The sequence below is a fragment of the Silene latifolia genome, chromosome 7 (assembly GCF_048544455.1).
Source record: "Silene latifolia isolate original U9 population chromosome 7, ASM4854445v1, whole genome shotgun sequence".
NCBI classification, from domain to species: Eukaryota; Viridiplantae; Streptophyta; class Magnoliopsida; order Caryophyllales; family Caryophyllaceae; genus Silene; species Silene latifolia.
In genome coordinates, this window is record NC_133532.1 from 49,556,016 (window position 1) to 49,576,731 (window position 20,716).

The 20,716-nt window shown below is 36.0% G+C and overlaps 1 long non-coding RNA gene across 2 annotated transcripts; it reads right to left on the reverse strand.

The window, feature by feature from the left end:
- Positions 1-17,534: 17,534 nt before the first annotated feature.
- On the reverse strand, positions 17,535-20,438 carry LOC141591075 (uncharacterized). 2 transcript variants are annotated; one of them, XR_012520636.1, is made up of 6 exons: positions 20,167-20,438; positions 19,551-19,631; positions 19,374-19,432; positions 19,206-19,285; positions 18,525-18,662; positions 17,535-17,812 (listed from the first exon to the last, which is right to left on the reverse strand). It is a non-coding gene; the product is annotated as an uncharacterized LOC141591075 (long non-coding RNA). The 2 variants fall into 2 exon arrangements; XR_012520637.1 differs by having other exon boundaries at positions 20,131-20,438.
- Positions 20,439-20,716: the final 278 nt, after the last annotated feature.

Below are 20,716 nucleotides of genomic sequence, written 5' to 3' on the forward strand. Positions count from 1 at the left end.
GTAAGTCTCTGGATTCACCACAGACTCGGGTTGACAGGTGCACTGAAGAGGAGGAATCATCACAAAAGGAGTCTATGGCTATTCGTAATGGCCATCCTGTGTGTGCTGTAGGTAAACCGAATGGGTGTGATGTGACACGCATTAAAGTGGATGCCAGTTGGAATCGGAATTTTGAAGCGGCTTTCGGGTGGGTTGCATATGATGGAATGGGGCAAGAGCTAGGACGAAGACAGGTGCGACTAAGAGCGAAATCGCCTCTACAAGTGGAAGCTTTAGGAGTTCGTGATGTAGTGGAGTGGGCAAAAGAGAGGCATGTTCTTCATCTTGACATATCATCGAATTGCTTACAGCTGATCAGTCAATTAGCGGAGGTTGACACGGAGAATCACAGGATTGTGGGAGTCTTAGAGGATATTCGGGAGTCGTTTAGTGTTTTTCATTGTTTATGCTTTAACTTTATTCCAAGGCATTTAAATGGCATTGCGCATAGCTTAGCTCAGCAAGCCATGAAAATGTAAAACCTTTATTTACAGCTGTGAAAAAAAAACTATTGGTCTGGTACGGAGGGAGTATATATATATATATATATATATATATATATATATATATATATATATATATATATATATAGAAGGGATCAACTAAGTCCCTTATATCTTATAACTCCATAAGTCTTAATGTCGCCTGTTGGAAGGAGGGGATGAAGGGATGAGATTTCATCTCAATGAATGGCCACAAATGAATCTCCTTTAAATGCCTCCTTAACTTAATCATCCCATTCACTAATCATTCATTCATCTTTCATTAATTCGTTATCACAATCATCTCCTTCTCTCTCTACATCTCACTTTTCTCTCCTCTCTAAAAAAACCCCCAAAAATACCAAATCCCAAAAAACCAAAACCCAAATAAATCACCCAACTCCTCTCTTCCTCATTCACCACCACCCACCACCACCCAAGCCGATACCACCCCACGACCCACAACCACCGCCGCAGCCGGTTATTTTTTTTTTTGATGTTTATTTTTGATGTTTTGAGTTGTTTTTTTCATTCGTTATTTTTGTTGTGTTTTATTTTATTTATTTATTTTCTTTTAGTTGTCTTTTATTTTGTTTATTCTTGTCTTTTTATCTATTTTCTCAATTCTCGCTTTTTTTTACATTTTTTTCTTAATATTTTGGGTTTTCAAATCTCAATTTTATTTTGTAAAATTCTTTTATTTTGATCTTAGATCTACAAAAATAAATCTCATATAATAAGTTAATTTTAATCTTTTGAAAAAATAACCTTATTATCTCGTTTTGTGGTGATAGTTTGGTGGTGATAGTTAAAGTTATACAAAAATGGACTAAAGTTATACAAAAATAGACTAAAGTTATACAAATATGGACTAAAGTTATACAAATATGGACTAAATTCGTACAAACAGTACTTATATAAATTCCAATTCATTTATCGAAAATGACTAAAGTTATACAAAAATGGACTAAAGTTATACAAAAATGGACAAAAGTTATACAAATATGGAATAAATGTATAACTCCACTCAGTAAATGTATAACTTCTACTCAGTAAATGTATAACTCTAGTAATGATATGAGTAACTTCTACTCAACGAAGGTATAACTCTAGTAGGAATGTGTGTAACTTCAATGAAAGTATAACTTTTGTTTTCTCATTTCTCTTTGTTGACAAAAGAAAAAAATATAATTATAACAACAAAAAATAACAAATAAAAACCAACATTATAAATTTGAATTTATATAAGTACTGTTTGTATAAATTTAGTCCATATTTGTATAACTTTAGTCCATATTTGTATAACTTTAGTTCATTTTTAAATAACTTTAGTCCTTATTTGTATAACTTTAGTCCATATTTGTCCATTTTTGTATAGCTTTAGTCCATTTTTGTATAGCTTTAATCCATTTTTGTATAACTATAGCCATTTTCGATAAATTAATTGGAGTTTTATATAATTTTATGTAACTTTAATCCAATTTTGTTTTACGAGAGTAACTTTGGTCCAAAATTGTGTAATTTTAGTACAAAATCGTATAACTTTAGTCCAACAAACGTATAACTTTAGTAAAAAATCGTATAACTTTAGTCCAAAAAATGTATAACTTTAGTCCAACAAACGTATAACTTTAGTCCAACAAACGTATAACTTTAGTACAAAATTGTATAACTTTAGTCCAAAAAACGTATAACTTTAGTCCAATAAACGTATAACTTATTCAACAATTATCACCCCACAATGACAATACACATGGACAGATCTGAAAAATCGATAAAACAAAGACGATAAACAAACCAAACACGGCCAAAAACCGATGGTGGAGTAAAGGTGGTGGTGTTTGTTGTGGTGGGTCAGAATGGAGGAGTAAAGGAGGCCGGTTTTTGTGAAGGTGGTGCGGTCTGGTGGTGGAGGGCGGTATGGTTCGAATGGGGGTGATGGTGGGTTCGAATGGGGGTGATGGTGGGTTCGAATGGCACGAGGGTCGACAGTGGTGCTGATGGTGGGGTTCGAATGGAGGGAGGTGGCAGTGGAGATCGAACGGAGGGGGGCGGAAGTGGTGGGAGGCTGGGTTTTTGGGTTGGTGGTTAGTGGTGGGTTTTTGATTGGTGTGGTGGTGACGGTGCTTTTGTGGTTTTGGGTTTTTTTAATTTGTTTGGTTTTGTTTTAATTTGTTTGGGTTTTTATTTGTTTGGGAAAGAAAGAATGAGGAGAGGATGAGTGATTGATTAAAGAGGGTGAGTGAATGAAATGGATGAGAGGAGGTTATGAGAATGAGGAGGATTAAGAAGGGAGATTAATTGAGTTAGGGAGGTAATTAGATGAGATCAATTTGTGGCCCTCCATTGATATGAAATCTCAACCTTCCATCACCTCCATCTTATGATCTTTATAAAGACTTAGGGACTCATAAGATGGAAGGGACTTATGAGAACCCTTCTCTCTCTCTCTCTCTCTCTCTCTCTCTCTCTATATATATATATATATATATATATATATATATATATATATACTCCCTCCGTACCAGACCAATAGTTACACTTACCTAATACGGCCGTACCACACCAATGGTAACATACTATAAATGGGCTATTTTTTTTATAATAATACGCTTATATTCTCCTTATATTTACACAATGACCACTTGTGGCCGACTCACCAACCATATGACAACATCCACTTCCTTACTCAAAATTAACAACCATAAACCCGGTGCTATTTAGAAGCACAAATCTCGCAATCTCCATAATTAATCAACTCCCCAAAGAATATAAATGATAACATGGGAGCAAAAATCACCATTTGATAAGGACTTTGAATCATGCGATTTTTCCCTTTTCTTGGACTCTAGTCGATCGACCAATGAGTCCAGTCGATCGACCATGTATCGAACTTGTTTCTCTTTTTTTTTCGAATCATTTTTCTTCTCTTTTCTTTTCTATTTTTTTTTTCTTTTCAACTTTCTCAATTCTTTTTCCTCCTTCTTTCTTTCATCCAACATCATCTCAATGAGAGCATATAACCAAACCACAATAAACATATTCCCAAAAACTAAGACTACTAGCTTGACGATGGCAGGCTAAATATAGGATGTAGTTAAGGGACAAAAGGTTAAATTTGGCTATGAGGGGCTCCTGGGTAAAATGAATAAAGGGAAACCTCTACCACATGTGTCAACAAACCACAAACCGAATGCATACAGGTATTAAGCAGATTAAGTTCATATTTATGCATATTAATGTAACATGTCTCATAAGGAGTAACTACTCACAATCCTAGATAAACTGGTCATGAATGTCACCAGTTATAGGCTCTAAAACTCAGAATATATAAGTAGCTTGCCAAAAATCAAAGTCAAGTCTCAAGCTCAGCAAGAAATGTAACGAAAACTCGTAGATATGCAATAAGATTCTACTAATAACATGTCAATTAACAAGGCTTAGGCATAGACAGCTGCAAATGCAATGTCATCATTGAAATACTACCGTTCCGACACAACCTATATGCTAAAATAAACATGATATTTTTTTGAATTTTTGAATTTTGATATATATATGAAATGAAATAACAAATGCAAACTGAAATGCAATAAACGTGAAACAGAAATGCATGGAACATGTGAATGCAACGCAAAACCCTTCCCCAAACCAAATCACACAATGTCCCCATTGTGTAAAATCATATAAGAAAATAAGCAAAGGAAATGGGAGTTGCGGAATTTAAACTAAAATTAACATAAAAGAAGGACTCGGAAACTCACAAGACTTTAAGCGCAGCAAAAAGGGAACCTCCCCAAACCAGCGTGAGCTAGGAGGTTTCAGTAGCCAGCAGTGCTACCAAAAAGTACCTGAAAAGATAAACAAAAGTGCCGCGCATAATTTCCGAGAAAGCAATTTATGAAACGCAAAATTATGTGCACAATAAGGAAATGGAAGAAAATAGAAATAAATCGGAGAATAAAGTGGAGAAAAGACTCCCTCAACTCCGCAAATCGACCAAACGCAGCGGGGGAATGATCGAAAACAGGTACAACAGCACACAGCGGTCGATCGACCACCTTACCCAGTCGATCGACCAAGATGACGGAAACAGAAGCTCCTAGAACTGTAGCACTCAGTCGATCGACTAAGATGGCGGTCGATCGATCGAAATAGTCTCTTGAACTTCCTGATTTCTTCGAATTAGCTCGATAAATTGAGCTAACAAGGTCTATAAACCTGCAAATACACATAATAATGCGCCCAAAATTGCGCAAAACCCAAAGTAACAGTCTAAAGTTTATAAAAATCCTAAGCAAACCAAACTAAGCGAAGTTTCGCGCACACGAAAAACGATAAATAGTCTAAAAGCAATAAAATAGTTTTTAAAAGGTCTAAGAAACGCATAGATCAACGGAAACTGTGGAAAATCTCCGACCAAGGCTTCTGTCTACATGAAGTAGCTTCCGCAGTGCTCATCTCAGAAGCTGGACTCCACTCTACTCCGACTGGAATACTCAATGGATCATCTCTAGCTTCTTCCCAAGCATGGCCATCATCTTCTAGCTCCTCACACTCAAGATCCGACTCCGAAATTTTGACTGGCTCCTTCTTCTTGGGCTCCTCATCTGGCTCCTCGTCAGTTGCATAGCTCAGACATCCCAAACCGCCTCTCTGAACAATGGGCTCCTTCACAGCTGGAGCGATCAGCGGTTCTTTCTTCCCCAAACCGGTTCCTGCAACATCCAAAACAGAAGAATTGTCCTCCAATTTGCTCCCAATCTGGGGCGGATGTGTCATAACAGGAATAGGCACAGGTAATGAAGGAGGAGTGTCATTAATTACAATATAAGACTTACGAGTATAAATCGCATTACAAGTCATAGGACACATAGCATCTTTCTTCCTATAAGTCTGGGCAAAACTAATGGACTGCTTCCCCACCTTAAAGGTTAGTGTCCCTGAACCAACATCAATAACTACACCAGTAGTGTGCAGAAAGGGTCTACCCAAAATGATAGGAATATGAGCATCCTCAGGTATATCCAGTACAACGAAGTCAACAGGGAAGAAAAACTTTCCTATTTGCACAGGAATGTCTTCTAAGACTCCTATAGGCTGGACCGCAGAACGATAAGCCATCTGTACCGTCATGTTAGTAACTGCAAACCTAGTCAATTTCAACTTTCTAGCTAGACTCAAAGACATAACGTTAATGCTGGCTCCTAGGTCACATAATGCCTTCTCAATTGAGAAGGTACCAATATTGCAAGGAACGGAAAAGCTACCCGGGTCAGCTAACTTGTGTGGAGCAGTGTGAGTCAAATAAGAGCTAGATTCTTCGGTTAAATTAACAGACTCGACCATATCGAGTTTCCGCTTCTTATTTAAAAGCTGTTTCATAAATTTCATATAAGCGGGAACTTGATTTACCAACTCAAGAAAAGGTACTTGCACATTAAGACCATGAATGACATTTTTAAATTTTTCAAAATATACCTCATCCTTCGTTGGTACTAGCCTCTCTGGATATGGGGCTGTCAGAAGTAGCTTCGCCCTCTCCTCTAGGTCTCTCATACCGGCATCGGTGGACGTAGGCTGAAAATCCACTACTTTATCCTTGTTATAGCTCGAACCTTCTTCAATCCGTCTCAGGAATGAACCAATGACCGTCGTAGGGTCATACTTTGGAATCGGAATGGACCCATCAGCATCTGGATCTTGCCTCGATGATTTCGGAGCTGTAGTACCCCGAAACAAGTAGTCCCTCAAGTTGTCTGGCATTGGAGGATGGAATGGTTCGTCATCAGCTGCTTCCTCAGTCGATCGACCATGTTGGTCAGTCGATCGACTGGTTTCAACAGTACAGAAAGCTATGTCATTTCGCGGACTGGTCGATCGACTGGGTGATGTGGTCGATCGACCGTGATTACTGTTGATCGTCTTTTTCTCGCCCTTTTTCTTCTTCCCTTTTTCAGCAGCTTTCTCGGGTCCATCGAGAGCAGACCCGCTCCTCACCGTCATTGCATGTACGGTCTCAATACGCTGATTCAGAGAGTGAAATTGACTCGGTATCTCAGCTGCATTCTTGTCTAATGTAGCAATTTGAGATTTCAGCTCCATGATTGAGACCTCATTTGACGCATTACTTTTCTGTACCTCTACCATAAGCAGCTGCACTAGACTTATCAACTATGCAACTTCATTATTTGACTCTTGCTGTGACGGAGTGGATGGTGGTGGGGCTTCATAAAGAGGCTCATATAGTTGATGCGGTGAAGTAGGAGCGTAATTATATGAATTGTCGAGCTGAAGTTGATGAAAGGCAAACATCTTCTCATTAGGGTGCCTGCATGCCTCCGATGTGTGTCCCGCTTCGCCGCATCTCCCACAAAACGGCACCTGCTGCTCCTGAGAATGGAACATGGGTGCACCCTTCTGAAGTACTGTAGATAGTACCTGTAGGACCTAACAAAACAACACTAGAGGAAATGGTAAGAACTGCCTCAAGGTACTCAGTCTTCCCTTGAGGCGAAACACAGACTAAAAAAAAAAAACAACTAAAACTAGCGCTGCCTCCCCGGCAACGGCGCCAAAATTTGATACCTGTCGATGTGAGTATCAAAAATAATATTTATAAAACCAAACTACTACTAGCAAGCGGTAGTGAGGGTCGAACCACATGGAGGTAGGGAATTATTAGTTGCTTTCAATTTTAGTCTAAGGGTAACAATGAGGGGGATTTTGATATGATTAATAACTAAACTAAATGCAAGTAAAAATAATTCAGGCAATAAAAATAAGCAATAAAAGATGATGTAAACAAATAATAGAAAGGAGCTAGGATGATCGGGTCACTACAGCTACGACGGCACATAAGTCTAGGTAAGTCTCGAAATACGGTCGCGAAGGATGGGGAAAACAAGTCCTCTCGGTCCATGTTAAATAGTAACTACCTTTCGGCCTATGCTACTAATCCCTAAGTCTCATTAATACTAACTCTCGTTCTTGATTAATAATTCCTAATGCAAACTAAATTACATTATCTTTCGATCTAGCAATCTAGCCGTCTTAATTCGTTAATCAAAGTCCTTTCCTATCTTTCGATCTACGGGTTGGTCAAAACTAAGCATCTAACAAGTCTCCGCTAGGTCTCGTTGTTAGATATTGCACTTAACGATTCAAACGAAGCAAATCAAACACGAAGTCAGTCGATCGACCAGCTACCCCAGTCGATCGACCAACCGACTCAGTCGACCGACCAGATAAGCCAGTCGGTCGACCAAGCCCTAATCCGAGGGTACCTATTCTAATGTCATCTACGCTAACAGCTCGCCTACATCCTAGCAAGAGTGATTTAGCTACACATATTAACAACGATAACAACAATGTAATTCGCGATTAAAGGAATAGAATACATAATTAAACTAGAAGAACAATTAAATTGCATAAAACGTTAAAGACGGCTTCGGGATATCTATACTAGCAATTCTAAACTAAAAGGTAAATAAAGTAAACTGTAAATTAAAAGGAATAATACCGAAATAGCAACGCAGATGAAGATCCGAAGCAAAGCTTTATTGAGAAATAAAGAATGAATAACAATCTAATGTCTTGAATTATTGTAAGATAATAATAACTTAATAGAAACTGAATGAATAATACAGGAGAGGAGTATTACGTTATATAGCAAAGTCACGTAATACTCTCCCAAAACCTAATTACATATGGGCTTTAATCACGTCTTTCAAATTGCGCATCAGCTCGTGGAGTGGTCGATCGACCACAGCAGGCAGTCGATCGACCAAAGGTGCTGTACAGAATTGCATTCTGACGATTCCTGCATCGCGCACCGATCTTAAAACAGCTGCCGTTTCTTCGTTACTTGGTCAAATCAGGCGTTCTATGCGGAGTTGGAAATCTAAGAGGATAAGCTTTCACCTCCAATTTGAATCACTCGATTAGCTGCTCTAGAACTCGAGATATAGCCATCTGAAGCAGCCTGCAATGTCGTGAAGTGCTTCTTTGCTTGTTAAACTCGTACGCACCCATGCTTTTGCTATCTTTAGGCCTTGAAACGCGCACCAAGCTCATTCTTCGAGTCAATACTTCATGTCAAATCCTATGCTAAACACTCCGGGACAGATTTGGTCTATTTTCCGCCATATTCTTCACATTCCTACAAAATCACACGAAAAGGAAGAAGTACACGAAACAAGGGAAATAGTAGCATAAACTACTCAATTGAGCTCTGAAATGCGTGTGAAATGAGGTGCAAAACATCATATAATAGACACGCATCAGAGTTTAGTGGGAGTTACGGAAATTTTATTTAGTCTTATATGTGGATGACATATTGATCATTGGGAATGATTTAAGACTTGGAGATATATATAATCCATCTTTAATATCCAGATTTATGGAGATAAATCCACATGATATTAGCGTCAAATAAGAAGTCTTATGTTGATAAGATTCATGACTAATTCAATCAAGTTGAACATATTTGATTGATTCCATTTGCTTCATTCTTAGGATCAATTGAATGAGTAATGATGTATAACACTTCATATACTTTGAGTATGATGAATTGTTTCAAATCGATTTTAGGTAATAGTTACCAACTAAGCCATAAGGATTACCCTTAAGTGCTTGAAGAAGCAGTAAGGGTGTAAAGCAAAGTGTTTTTGATGCAATTCACTAATTTGTGTAAGGGTGTTACACAAATGACAATTGACCATTGAGATTGCGCATGGTTTCCGACAAAACCATAATCATAACACATTAGGATGGTTAAGATACCATTATGGCTATGTTATTTAAGAAATAGATTTTCTAGAATCGTTCTAGGCAATAAAGAACAATGAGAAATATTTATAACTGAAATTGAGTATACTTGCAATCATGGGATGTGCAAGAGGGATGAGTCCCGCACACTGTGAAAACAGTGGGAGCTATTAAGGCTAGAGGGCCTATGTCTAGATTGGATCTAGACACGTACTCAGAAAGTTTTGTAATGCAAATTTCCACATTACAAAGGAAAAAGAGTATGTAGTAAGGTTGAGTAAGGTACAAGAAGTTGATAAAACCTACTAACCAAAGCCTTCTCATGGGCTTAACATGATGAGTCATGTCATATGTCGTTTCAATTGCATTGAGATGAACAACTAAATATAAGATGAAAATGGATTATAAGAATATGAAGTAGTAATCAGGTATTAACTATTCATATGTAAAAATCACATTTGTCGTTCGAGTTTTTAAATCTAAAAATTCCTTTTATACTTTGTTACATCCAAACGGGTTGTAGAGATAACATTGAACCCCGTTAAAGTGAACCCGGATTAACATGGTATTCGCCCATAGTCACTTGTATGAGGTGACGTCTCAAAGTGACTAGAGTGTGATGCGATTGATGGCAAGTTCAAGTGCCATAGAGTCATGTGAGATGACTACTCGATCCCATAGGCAGACTGTTAGGAACACTTTGTCGGGCCTTATGACCGCTTATAGAGTTCTAGCAAATTTATATAGCCTGGTCGTGGCGAGAGCTACTATAGTATTTTAATGAGTTGATTCTTTTGACTAAAGACTGTTCGCCTAAGGTGGCACAGTTTCAGATTAACTTTGATTTATGTTACTACGACCTTCGTAAATGGGGTCAAATGGGCATATTTTGGGTTATGATGGCTGTGGCTAGTCGAAGGGAATAGTGCGATAGGAATTGTCCACCCCCTTATCAGGGTTAAAACAATATCTCAGGGCCACTCGAGGAGTAATGAACTGGAAATGCGTGGCCACGCTCGGAAGGTATCTATGATAGATAATTACGCTCTCGATATGATCACTTGCAAGTACAACCTGAAAGACACCTTGCATTGAGTGGGAGATAGTAATAGGACAAGAGAATTGGTGACGCACACTTGTCGAGGACAAGTGGGAGATTGTTGGAATAAGTGTCCTCCGACAATAATGCGATCACAACTGTCGATCATGATGATCACATGTTTAAATCTTATTTTAAGAATACATGTGGGATGTAATATTTTACAGTCAACTGGTCCACACATATCGGTAATGATTGGCTGACTAGAGTTTGACATTACTATCGTGCGACGGTGGTGACCAGTTGATCCCTTAAGATCATATCTTTAGGGAATACGGTCTTAATTGATTATTTAATTAATCGTATGTAGATACGAGTTAATTACTACCTTAAAATTGGAAATGATTTTTATGAGTAAGTTGACGGTCTTATTATAATTGGATTAAATAAGACTCCGTCTAAGTAATCGAATTGTTTCATTTACTTAGAATTGTTTATTATTTATGAAACAATTGAGACGGGAATGAACGGTCCATCTAAATTACAAGACGTTGTAATTTATATTAAAGTGACAATTTTTATAAGATAGTAATTGAGAATTACTAGTGAAATTATTTAATTGTTTCATTTTTGTGTATTATGAATTTTAAGGAGTTAAAATTGCATAATTACATAATGGGTCATGTAATGTGTGACATGTGACAATATTACAAATGACAAAGATAAAATGGAAACCATTTTATCCATTTGGACCGAAAATGGAGGGTACCATAGATAATGGGTGTTCTTTTTAAGAGAAAATAGGTCATGATTAAGAAAACCTATTAATACCCTAGTCTAGCATACTACATATATTGTGAAGACAAATTTTAGCAAAAGATGAGCAAAGAGTGGGCACTCTAACCCACTCCTTGACCGGCCCCTCCACTCCACTAATGAAAAATAGTTTTCTCATTTTGATCATTTCATTCCATATGAAACAACTTATCTCTCTACTAGTTTTCTAGAGAAATAAAGTTCAAAAATTCCTTTCCATACTAATATTTTCTTATATATTACTAGTTGTAGTAATATCTATGTTAGTGATTTTAAGGAGCTAATACATAATTTCTAGTAACAAAATTGGTATTGGCATTAAGATTGGTTCCTTGATATAAATCCTTGAGGAGAGATTCTACTCTTGAATCTTGTTTATCCATTGTTGGAAAGCTCAAGAACTAACAAGTAGGAGATCTTGTTGGTGCCCAAAATCCGAAACCTCAATGTAAGATTGACGATTTCTTCTTTTGTCTTGTTTTAGTTTGCATGCATAAGATCTAGTTTTAATTTTATGACTAAATTAAAATGTCACATATATGAATATGTTAAGTAATGGAATTAGTGAATCCCAACAATTCCATTATTTAAAAATACAAAAACATGTCATGTTCTTTAATTTCGAAAAAATTCAAAAACCACCAAAAATATGTTGTTTATTTTTCCTATTCTCTCCCTATACTTTGTTCCATTGAGGACAATGTAAATTTTAAGTGTGGGGAGGAAAATAAACACTTTGTGCATATTGTTTATATTTGTATATATAGTTGTTAATTTGAGAAAATTACAAAAATCCCTAAAAATCAAAAAAATTCAAAAATTACAAAAATATTACATTGTATATATATGTTTGGCTAACCTTTGGCATAGGCATTGACCATTTGAGGCAAAAAGGAGCTAGAAGTCGCTTGGTAAACTCGTTCTCATCTCTTACTGCTTTACCGTTCTTTCTTTATATATCTTGCATATTTGAAGGAGGATGGAATTTGTGGGCCTTGGATGTTCCTTATGGTAACTTTTGGATTGTTATGTTGGTATTGATGTGCTGCTAGGTTTAGTCATCTCGTTGCATGTTTACCTTATGCTCATTTTCATTTCTTGCATGCATTCGTATCACATATATATGTGTGTTGTGTTTCCTTCTTGTTTTATTGAGTTTGTATATAAATTTTTGAACAAAATTTGGTCTAGGAAGGGAGTATGATGCCCCTATGATTAAACCATCTTGGCCGTGTCTTTCCCCTTTTGTAGCTTGTACCCATTGACCTCCTCGTTAGGGTATTTGCTGGCAAATACCCGGGAAATGTGGCTAGACCGGAAAGTTTTGACCACCACGTGAGACCAAGACCGTAGTCTAGGCCTAGATTTCGACATAACTACTCTCATGTGAGATTTAGAGTCTCCTTAGGACCGGTACATCCATGCCCGGTCTCCCTTAAGTGTGAGTAGGCTCCTTGTGTGGCATGTCACTGTTGGAAATCTATATCTCATTACTCAACATATTCATATATGTTTTATTTTAATTTAGTCATAAAATTAAAAGGTCATCTTATGCATGCAAACAATAATATAATTAAAGAAGAAATTATCATCTCACATTGATATTTCGGTTTATGGGCACAAGTGAGTTCTCCTACTCACTTGTTCTTGAGCTCTCCAAATGGAAGAACAAGGATTCAAGGATAGAATCCCTCCCAAAAGCATATACCCAAGGAAAACTCATAATAACCAATATTATTTAGATCTAGTAATAATATTAGTTTTACTTAAAATATGACACAAGATATTAATTTTGCTCTTGAAATTTCGGTTCAAGAGGTAGTGTTTTTGTGAGTTTATTTCTCTAGAATTATCATAAATTGTAGAGAGTTTGATAGCATTTTCTTTCACTAGAAAAATTAGATAAAAGAATGAATTATTAGAGAAAATCCATATGGTTGCCCAACTACTTAGGAAAACCGGTTGGAGGGGGGTCTTATGGGGAGCCAATGCATGGTCTTGGTCTTCTCAAGGCAAGTGTAGGTATGCATGGCTAGAGGTGGTCTTTTATCATTATGTTTTCCACTAATATGAAAACACAATATTAACCCAATTACCCCTCCATTTTCGGCACTTTCATTATAAAATGGATGGTCCATTTTATTTTGTCATTTGTCAATTTTGTCACATGTAACATGTTACATGACATGTCACAATGTAATGTATTTTTAACATATTAAAAATCAACATACTCATAAAATATGTCATTTACAAAATCGACTAGTAATTCGCAATTACTTGTGCCAAAAGTGTTTTCGTATTATAAACTACAACATTCTGTATTTATAATAATTCATTCATTCTGTTTCAATTGTTTCTGTAAACAATAATTTCATCTAAGTAATAAAACAATTCGATTACTTAGACCGTGTCTCATTTAATCATATTACAATAAGATACGTTAATTATACTCACAAAATCATCCGTCAATTTTAAGCAATTTAATTAACTTGTATCGGTATACGATTAATTAAATAATCAATTAAGAGTATTTCCCTATAGGTATGACCTAAGGGGATCAACTGATCACCACCGTCGCACGACAATAATGTCAAACTCTAGTCAGCCAATCATTACCGATATGTGTGGACCAGTTGGACTCAAATATTACATCCCACATGTATCCTTAAAATGAGATTTAAACATGTGATCATCATGATCAACAGTTGTGATCGCATTATTGTCGGAGGACACATATTCCAACAATCTCCCACTTGTCCTCGACAAGTGTGCGTCACCAATTCTCTTGTCTGATTACTATCTCCCACTCAATGCAAGGTGTCTTTCAGGTCGTACTTGCAAGTGATCATATCGAGAGTGGTTTCCTCGATCTGGAGAATAACTGATTGACCGGAATTATCCATCATGGATACCTTCTGAGCGTGGCCACGCATTTCCAGTTCATTACTCCTCGAGTGGCCCTGAGATATTGTTTTAACCCTGACAAGGGAATGGACAATTCCTATCGCACTCATTCCCTTCGACTAGCCACAGCCATCATAACCCAAAATATGCCCATTTGACCCCATTTACGAAGGTCGTAGTAACACAAATCAAAGTTTATCTGAAACTGTGCCATCTTAGGCGAACAGTCTTTAGTCAAAAGAATCGACTCATTAGAATACTATAGTAGCTCTCGCTACGACCAGGCTATATAAATTTGCCAGAACTCTATAAGCGGTCATAAGGCCCGACAAAGTGTTCCTAACAGTCTGCCTATGTGATTGACTAGTCATTCTCATATAACTCTATGGCACTTGAACTTGCCATCAATCGCATCACACTCTAGTCACTTTGAGACGTCACCTCATGTAAGTAAATATGGGCGAATACCATGCTAATTCGTGTTCACTTTAACGAGGTTCAATTGTCTCTACAACCCGTTTGGATGTAACAAAGTATAATAGAAGAGTTTTAAAATAAAACTCGAACGACAAATGCGATTATCACATATGAATAGTCAATACCTGATTACTATTTCATGTTCTATAATCTAATTTGATCTTGTATGTAGTTGTTCATTTCAATTCAATTGAAATGATATGACTCATCATGTTTAGCCTATTAGAAGGTTTTGGTTAGTAGGTTTTATCAACTTCTTGTACCTTACTCAACCTTACTACATACTCGTTTTCCTTTGTAATGTATACATTTGCATCACAAAACTTTCTGAGTACGTGTCGAGATCCAATCAAGACATAGGCCCTCTAGCCTAATAATAGCTCCCACTGTTTTTACATTGTGCGGGACTCATCCTCTTGCACATCTCATGATTGCAAGTGTACTCAATCTCCGTTATAAATATCTCTCATTGTTCTTTATTGCCTAGAACGATTCTAGAAAATCTATTTCTTAAATAACATAGCCACAATGGCATCTTAACTATCCTAATGTGTTTTGATTATGGTTTTGTCAGAAACCATGCACAATCTCAATTGTCAATTGTCACTTGTGTAACACCCTTACACAAAATTGCATCATAAACACTTTGCATTACATCCTTAATGTTTCTGCAAGCACTTAAGGGTAATCTTTATGGCTTACTTGGTAACTATTACTTAAATTCGATTTTGAAAACAATTCATCATACTCAAAGTATATGAAGTGTTATACATCATTACTCATTTAATTGATCCGGCAGCGGAAGCAAATGGAATCAATCAAATATGTTCAATTTTATTGAACTAGTCATGAATCTTATCAACATAAGACTTCTTATTGACGCTAATATCATGTGGATTTATTTTCATAAATCCGGATATTAAAGACGTATTATAATACTCCAAAAGTCTTAAATCATTCTCAATGATCAATATGTCATCCACATATAAGACTAATTAAAATTTCCGTAACTCCCACTAAACTTCATGTATAAACACAACTTCTCGACTTATCGAGAAATGTTTTATCACATGATCAAAATGTTGATTCCAACTCATTGATGTCCTACTTAAGATCCTCTCTTAAGTTTCACATTATCTTAAGATTGCAAGAATCTACAAAACTCAAGACATGTATTGAATACATTCCTTCTAATTGAAGAAGTGGGTTTTAGATTCACTCGCTATGTATTTCATAATAATGAAACACAATCCCTAAGAAGATCCAAATATACTTAAGCATTTCAACTAGTGCAAAACCCTTTGCAACCAATCAAGCTTTGAAATCTCTCTTTATTAGTGCAAAACCCTTTGTCACTAATCAAGTCTTTTTATTTCGGATTTTCATGGCTCTAAGCCTTGTATTAAGTTGTGACTTTAAACAGTTTCATGTAAGTCATATGTTCATTACTTTCTAGAAGTAATCAACTTGAATCAAACGATTTCTTTAGTAAGTTATAAATCAACTTGAATCAAACGATTTCTTTTGTAAGTTATAAGCTCTTTACTTTCTTAAAAGTAGCATGAATTCATCATTTTCAACAAGTGACGAATTTAACCTCCTAGGTTTTAAAGAAACAACATCTTTCACAAAACGTCTCATGTACCAAGAAAGACCAGTTTCTTGCGACATAACATTCTTTGTGGCTCTTGAATAATTTCTCCCACTCTGTCTTCTAGAAATAAACTTGTATTTTAGAAAGACAGCTTCACGAGCCGCAAACCCGTCGTACTCGTGATAATTGAATGGAAAAATGTGCATTTGTTTCTTGCGAAAACTTACAAACATGGTACCCTACCATTTCATATCTCATATGAATCGTTTTAGATTTAGTGGAAAAATAATCTAGACAAAATGATAAAATCCCCATAAGGATCAAGTAACTCAAAGTAACTTGATTGAAGTTCAAACCATATCGAATAGCGTTTGATTTCTTATCCAACCACATATTACATACCCATAATGTGTGTTAAGAGAGATTAACTTGTGATACTATATCACATTTCCTTTGGCTTATATCAAAGTTTTCACTTTGATAATCCCATCACGACTAAATCGTGATTCCTTGAACTCTTTGAACTTCTTCAAATATTTCCCTATTTACCTTATTAAGTAAACACATTAGCATCAACTTAAATCGTTGGTAAAAGAAAATGATCAACCTATTTTGGATCAATGATTTACAACCTCGATCTCCTTTTCAACCAAAAGGCACGAGACATCTTGCTTTGAATACAAGATACTCATATACCATTAACAATCTAATGGTTTCAAGAGTACTCGATAACTCTTTGCGTTAATCATTCCAGAATTTGAGGTTTAATCTTGGGTTACCAATTTGAGTCTTGCATCATGTTCATGATATAACATTCTAGTTTGGTTTATAATATAATCACCTTGATAATGGGCTAGCCATACATCAAATCGTGGTGTATAGGGTCACAAAAGTGAAACCCCTTTTGTATCTGAACAAGTTTGTATTCTTATTTAGAGTTTATGTACTTAATAGTCACAATTAAGTATAACTCCAAACCCGAAAACTAGATTTAGTCACTACTACATTGTGATCCTGTAGCAACACTTCGCTATTGTTGCATAATGTTGTATAAATGTTGCTTTAGAGTTTATGCAACACTTAATGAAGTGCTACATAAAGTCTTGTTGCATTAGCTCATTGCAACACTTAATGCAACACTTTTCAAACTAAAGCAACACTTTTATAAAGTGTTGCATGTGTTAGGTTTATGCAACGCTTTTTTCAATTTCAAAGGCAACATTTTTATTTGCTAATGCAACACTTCTTGTGAAAAAATAGCAACACTTCCTGAACTAATGCAATACTTTTCATGTTTAAAAGCAACACTTATAACAAACAAATGCGACATTTTTATTTTGTAAACTCAACACTAGTTACGTCCAATAACAACACTTGTAATAAACAAATGCAACACTACTTTATCCAAAGACAATACTTAATTGTAATTCTCACTAATTGTGCATTCAATTGCAAATCATTCCAAAATTGCAATAGATTCAGTCTCAAAATGAATGTCAATTACATTTCCAAAAATAATCAAAAGTAGAACTTCACAAATGTTTAAGTAGAAAAAATGTAGCAAATGTTTAAATAGTACAAATGAGTAACGATTATTATATTAAAAGTCTTCATTGTTGTACTTTGGACCATATGTATGTTGCCACCCGAACAGAAAATCAACCCACATCAAAATAGTAATACCTCAAATGCAACCTGTAACGTAAAAAATGGAACACAAATTAGATTTGAGGATCGCGGAATATTTAAAGGCTTTGATTGTGCCTTATTAGAAAATATAATGCGGAGTAACCAAAGGACGGATTAACATATGGTTGATGAAAGGAAAGTTAGAGGTAATCCCATGTGCATAACAATAGTTATCGACAAATAACAAGCAAAAACTCAAATGGGAACAACAGGTTGTAATGCGAGAATTGCATCAAAGACTCAATATCAGATTATATCTGATCTTATTACTAGCTAATACAGCATGTCACCCTAGAGAAAGCTAAAAAAAAACAAGCAAGCCAAATGATTAACTGACCATCATACCATCAAATAACTGTCATTTCAAATTAATCATTTCAAAGACATGAGATGGGATAGAATAGAGGTTAACCGTCAGCACATTTCTAAGCCTAAGCCTTCACATTTCAAATTTATCATAATTTCAAAGTACATCATAGTAATTGTACAAGAGGGCTGGTGGCAGTCATCAAAGACGTGAGATGAGAGAGGATAAAGGTTAACTCTCAGCACAAACCTTACTTTTATGGTTGATGCTTAACAATAATAACATAATGACAGAAATTGCTTAATTTTCACTGATAAATTATTGACAGAAATCTGAATTTTGTTTATCCAAGACAGCACAAAGAAGATACATAAATATGATATAGTGGCAGAGATAATTTAATTTGACTACCTGTAGTGTTCGGATAAGAAACTTCGAAATGGTGGCCTTTGGAGCACGTTAAACCTCATCAGAGGGCGGTTCCTCGCTAGATGGCTCACTTGCTTTTTCCTTATAGGATGGCTCGTCATGGGGCAACACTTCTTTTATCTAATCATGTAGCATAAACAAACAAGGTACTCTAAATAAGAACAAGCAAATGACAAAATTAAATATCTGCTTACTTTCGGTTTTCAGGTGCAAATGCGACGCAGAAAGGTAAAATGTGATATCCCTCCCCCACAACTCTCTTGCTTTTAAGTACACAAATAATTGGATAAAAATCAAATTATGTTTAAAAACCTAATGGTACTCGTACACAATATGCCTAACTTTAATGTCGTATATTGGATAAAAATCGACTTTTAAGCATGGCATCTACACATGTATCTGTAATATTAATGCTATATGATCATTCCTCAATATACTCTCTCCTTTTATAATAACATTCTCTTAACTTCAGTTCCTTTACCAAAAAATGAATAATACGGAGTAGCGATCATGCATTCATTTTCCAAAGTTGATTGCTTTTCTTCTAATAATGTGTTTGAAAAACTTAATATGGATGATATGTGATGTTGGCCTAAATACATAAATTAAGCAGATAACAGAATTAACACGAGCGGCCTCAGATAGGTATAAATAAATACTTACGGAATTGTCATTCGGCAACCTATTAAAGATCAGACTTAGTGAGATCTTCAATAGAGTTTCTATAATTGGTAATCAAATCCCTGCCATGGTAAGAAAATACCCTCGTAAAACTGCAGCATATAAAGCTATTTAGTTGCAGAAGAACAAAGATGAGAAGCAACAACCAACCTCCTTTGATTGAGCAAACGCCCGCTTTCTTCCAATTTGCTCTTTTGCCCTTCAACAGTCTGCAAATCACACATTACCATTTCAAATACAGAAAATTTTCCCTTATAATCCGATATCAACAACTTAATCAACCCATACAAAACCAACTGAAATAAGAAGAATATCTGATAGAATTACCAGGGTTTTCGAATTAATCGTCCCTGATATAGAATTCAACAGCTGTTGACACTTCTCGAATCGACTATTCAGCTCAGTAATCTACACTCAATCAAAACATAAACACATAAAAAACCCTATCAATTTCCAATGACACAATAAATCTTGACCTACATTAATAGCAAACAAAAAAATCAAACAAAACTGAAATTGCAGATTAAACATAGTGAATTATACCAGAGCATCAGCAATTTGATCTCGAGTTCCAGTCTAAATTGCAAATAATTTGATTTTCCGGCAACCCAACAATACTTATTTTAAACATATTTGGATCGATAATCATCTTATTATCTTCAGCCAGTTTTTCCAAGACCAATTCTTAATACTACTTCTTATATACACAAATAATTGCCCCCAAATTTAAACGAACAAAGCCCAATTTACCAGTTCAAAATTTATTGCAGTAAATTCTCAACAACTTCACTTTATCCCTCAAATCAAACAAAAATGGAGAAATGAAATCAAACTAAAATTGACAAAAGCTAACATTACACATAATAGTGCAAAATTTCATCAAAAATTCAATTTCGAGTCACAGTACCTCGGTTAGGAGACGAAGGCGGGCGATGGTGCTGACCTGGAGTGGTGGTGTGCGATGATAAAGGAGACATGCTGGTCGTTTGCAATTGTTAATTGCGCTGAAGTCGAATAGCAACGGTGGAGATGAGGGTCGGTGGTGATGGTAACGTCGGGGGCGATGGTGGTGGTAACGAAAAGCGGCGGTGGTACAATTTGGGTCGGTGCTGCTGGTTATGCTAGGGTAGAATAATGTGTGTTTCAATAAGAGGAAGGCAAACGATATTCGAGGAGTGGTGGGAGAACATCAAGGAGTAAAAAATAAAAAGATGGTTCTAGGAAGTAACAGCTTTATTTATTAATAAGAGGACGGTTATGTTAACTAACCGTCTTTGTTGCTTATTAAACGAGAACGGGTCTCTTTTTAAACCGTGTTCTTTGTGTTATCACTAATGGCATGAGAAATAATTGGCTGATATAAGACGGTTTTGCTCCCAACCGGACTCTAATCGGTGTCCTCTTAGCCTAAAATTGTAGTAGTGAAAAAATAAGAATGACGCCTAACTTCACTTTTACAATTAGCATAAGCATTAAATAGGCGCCTAACTTTT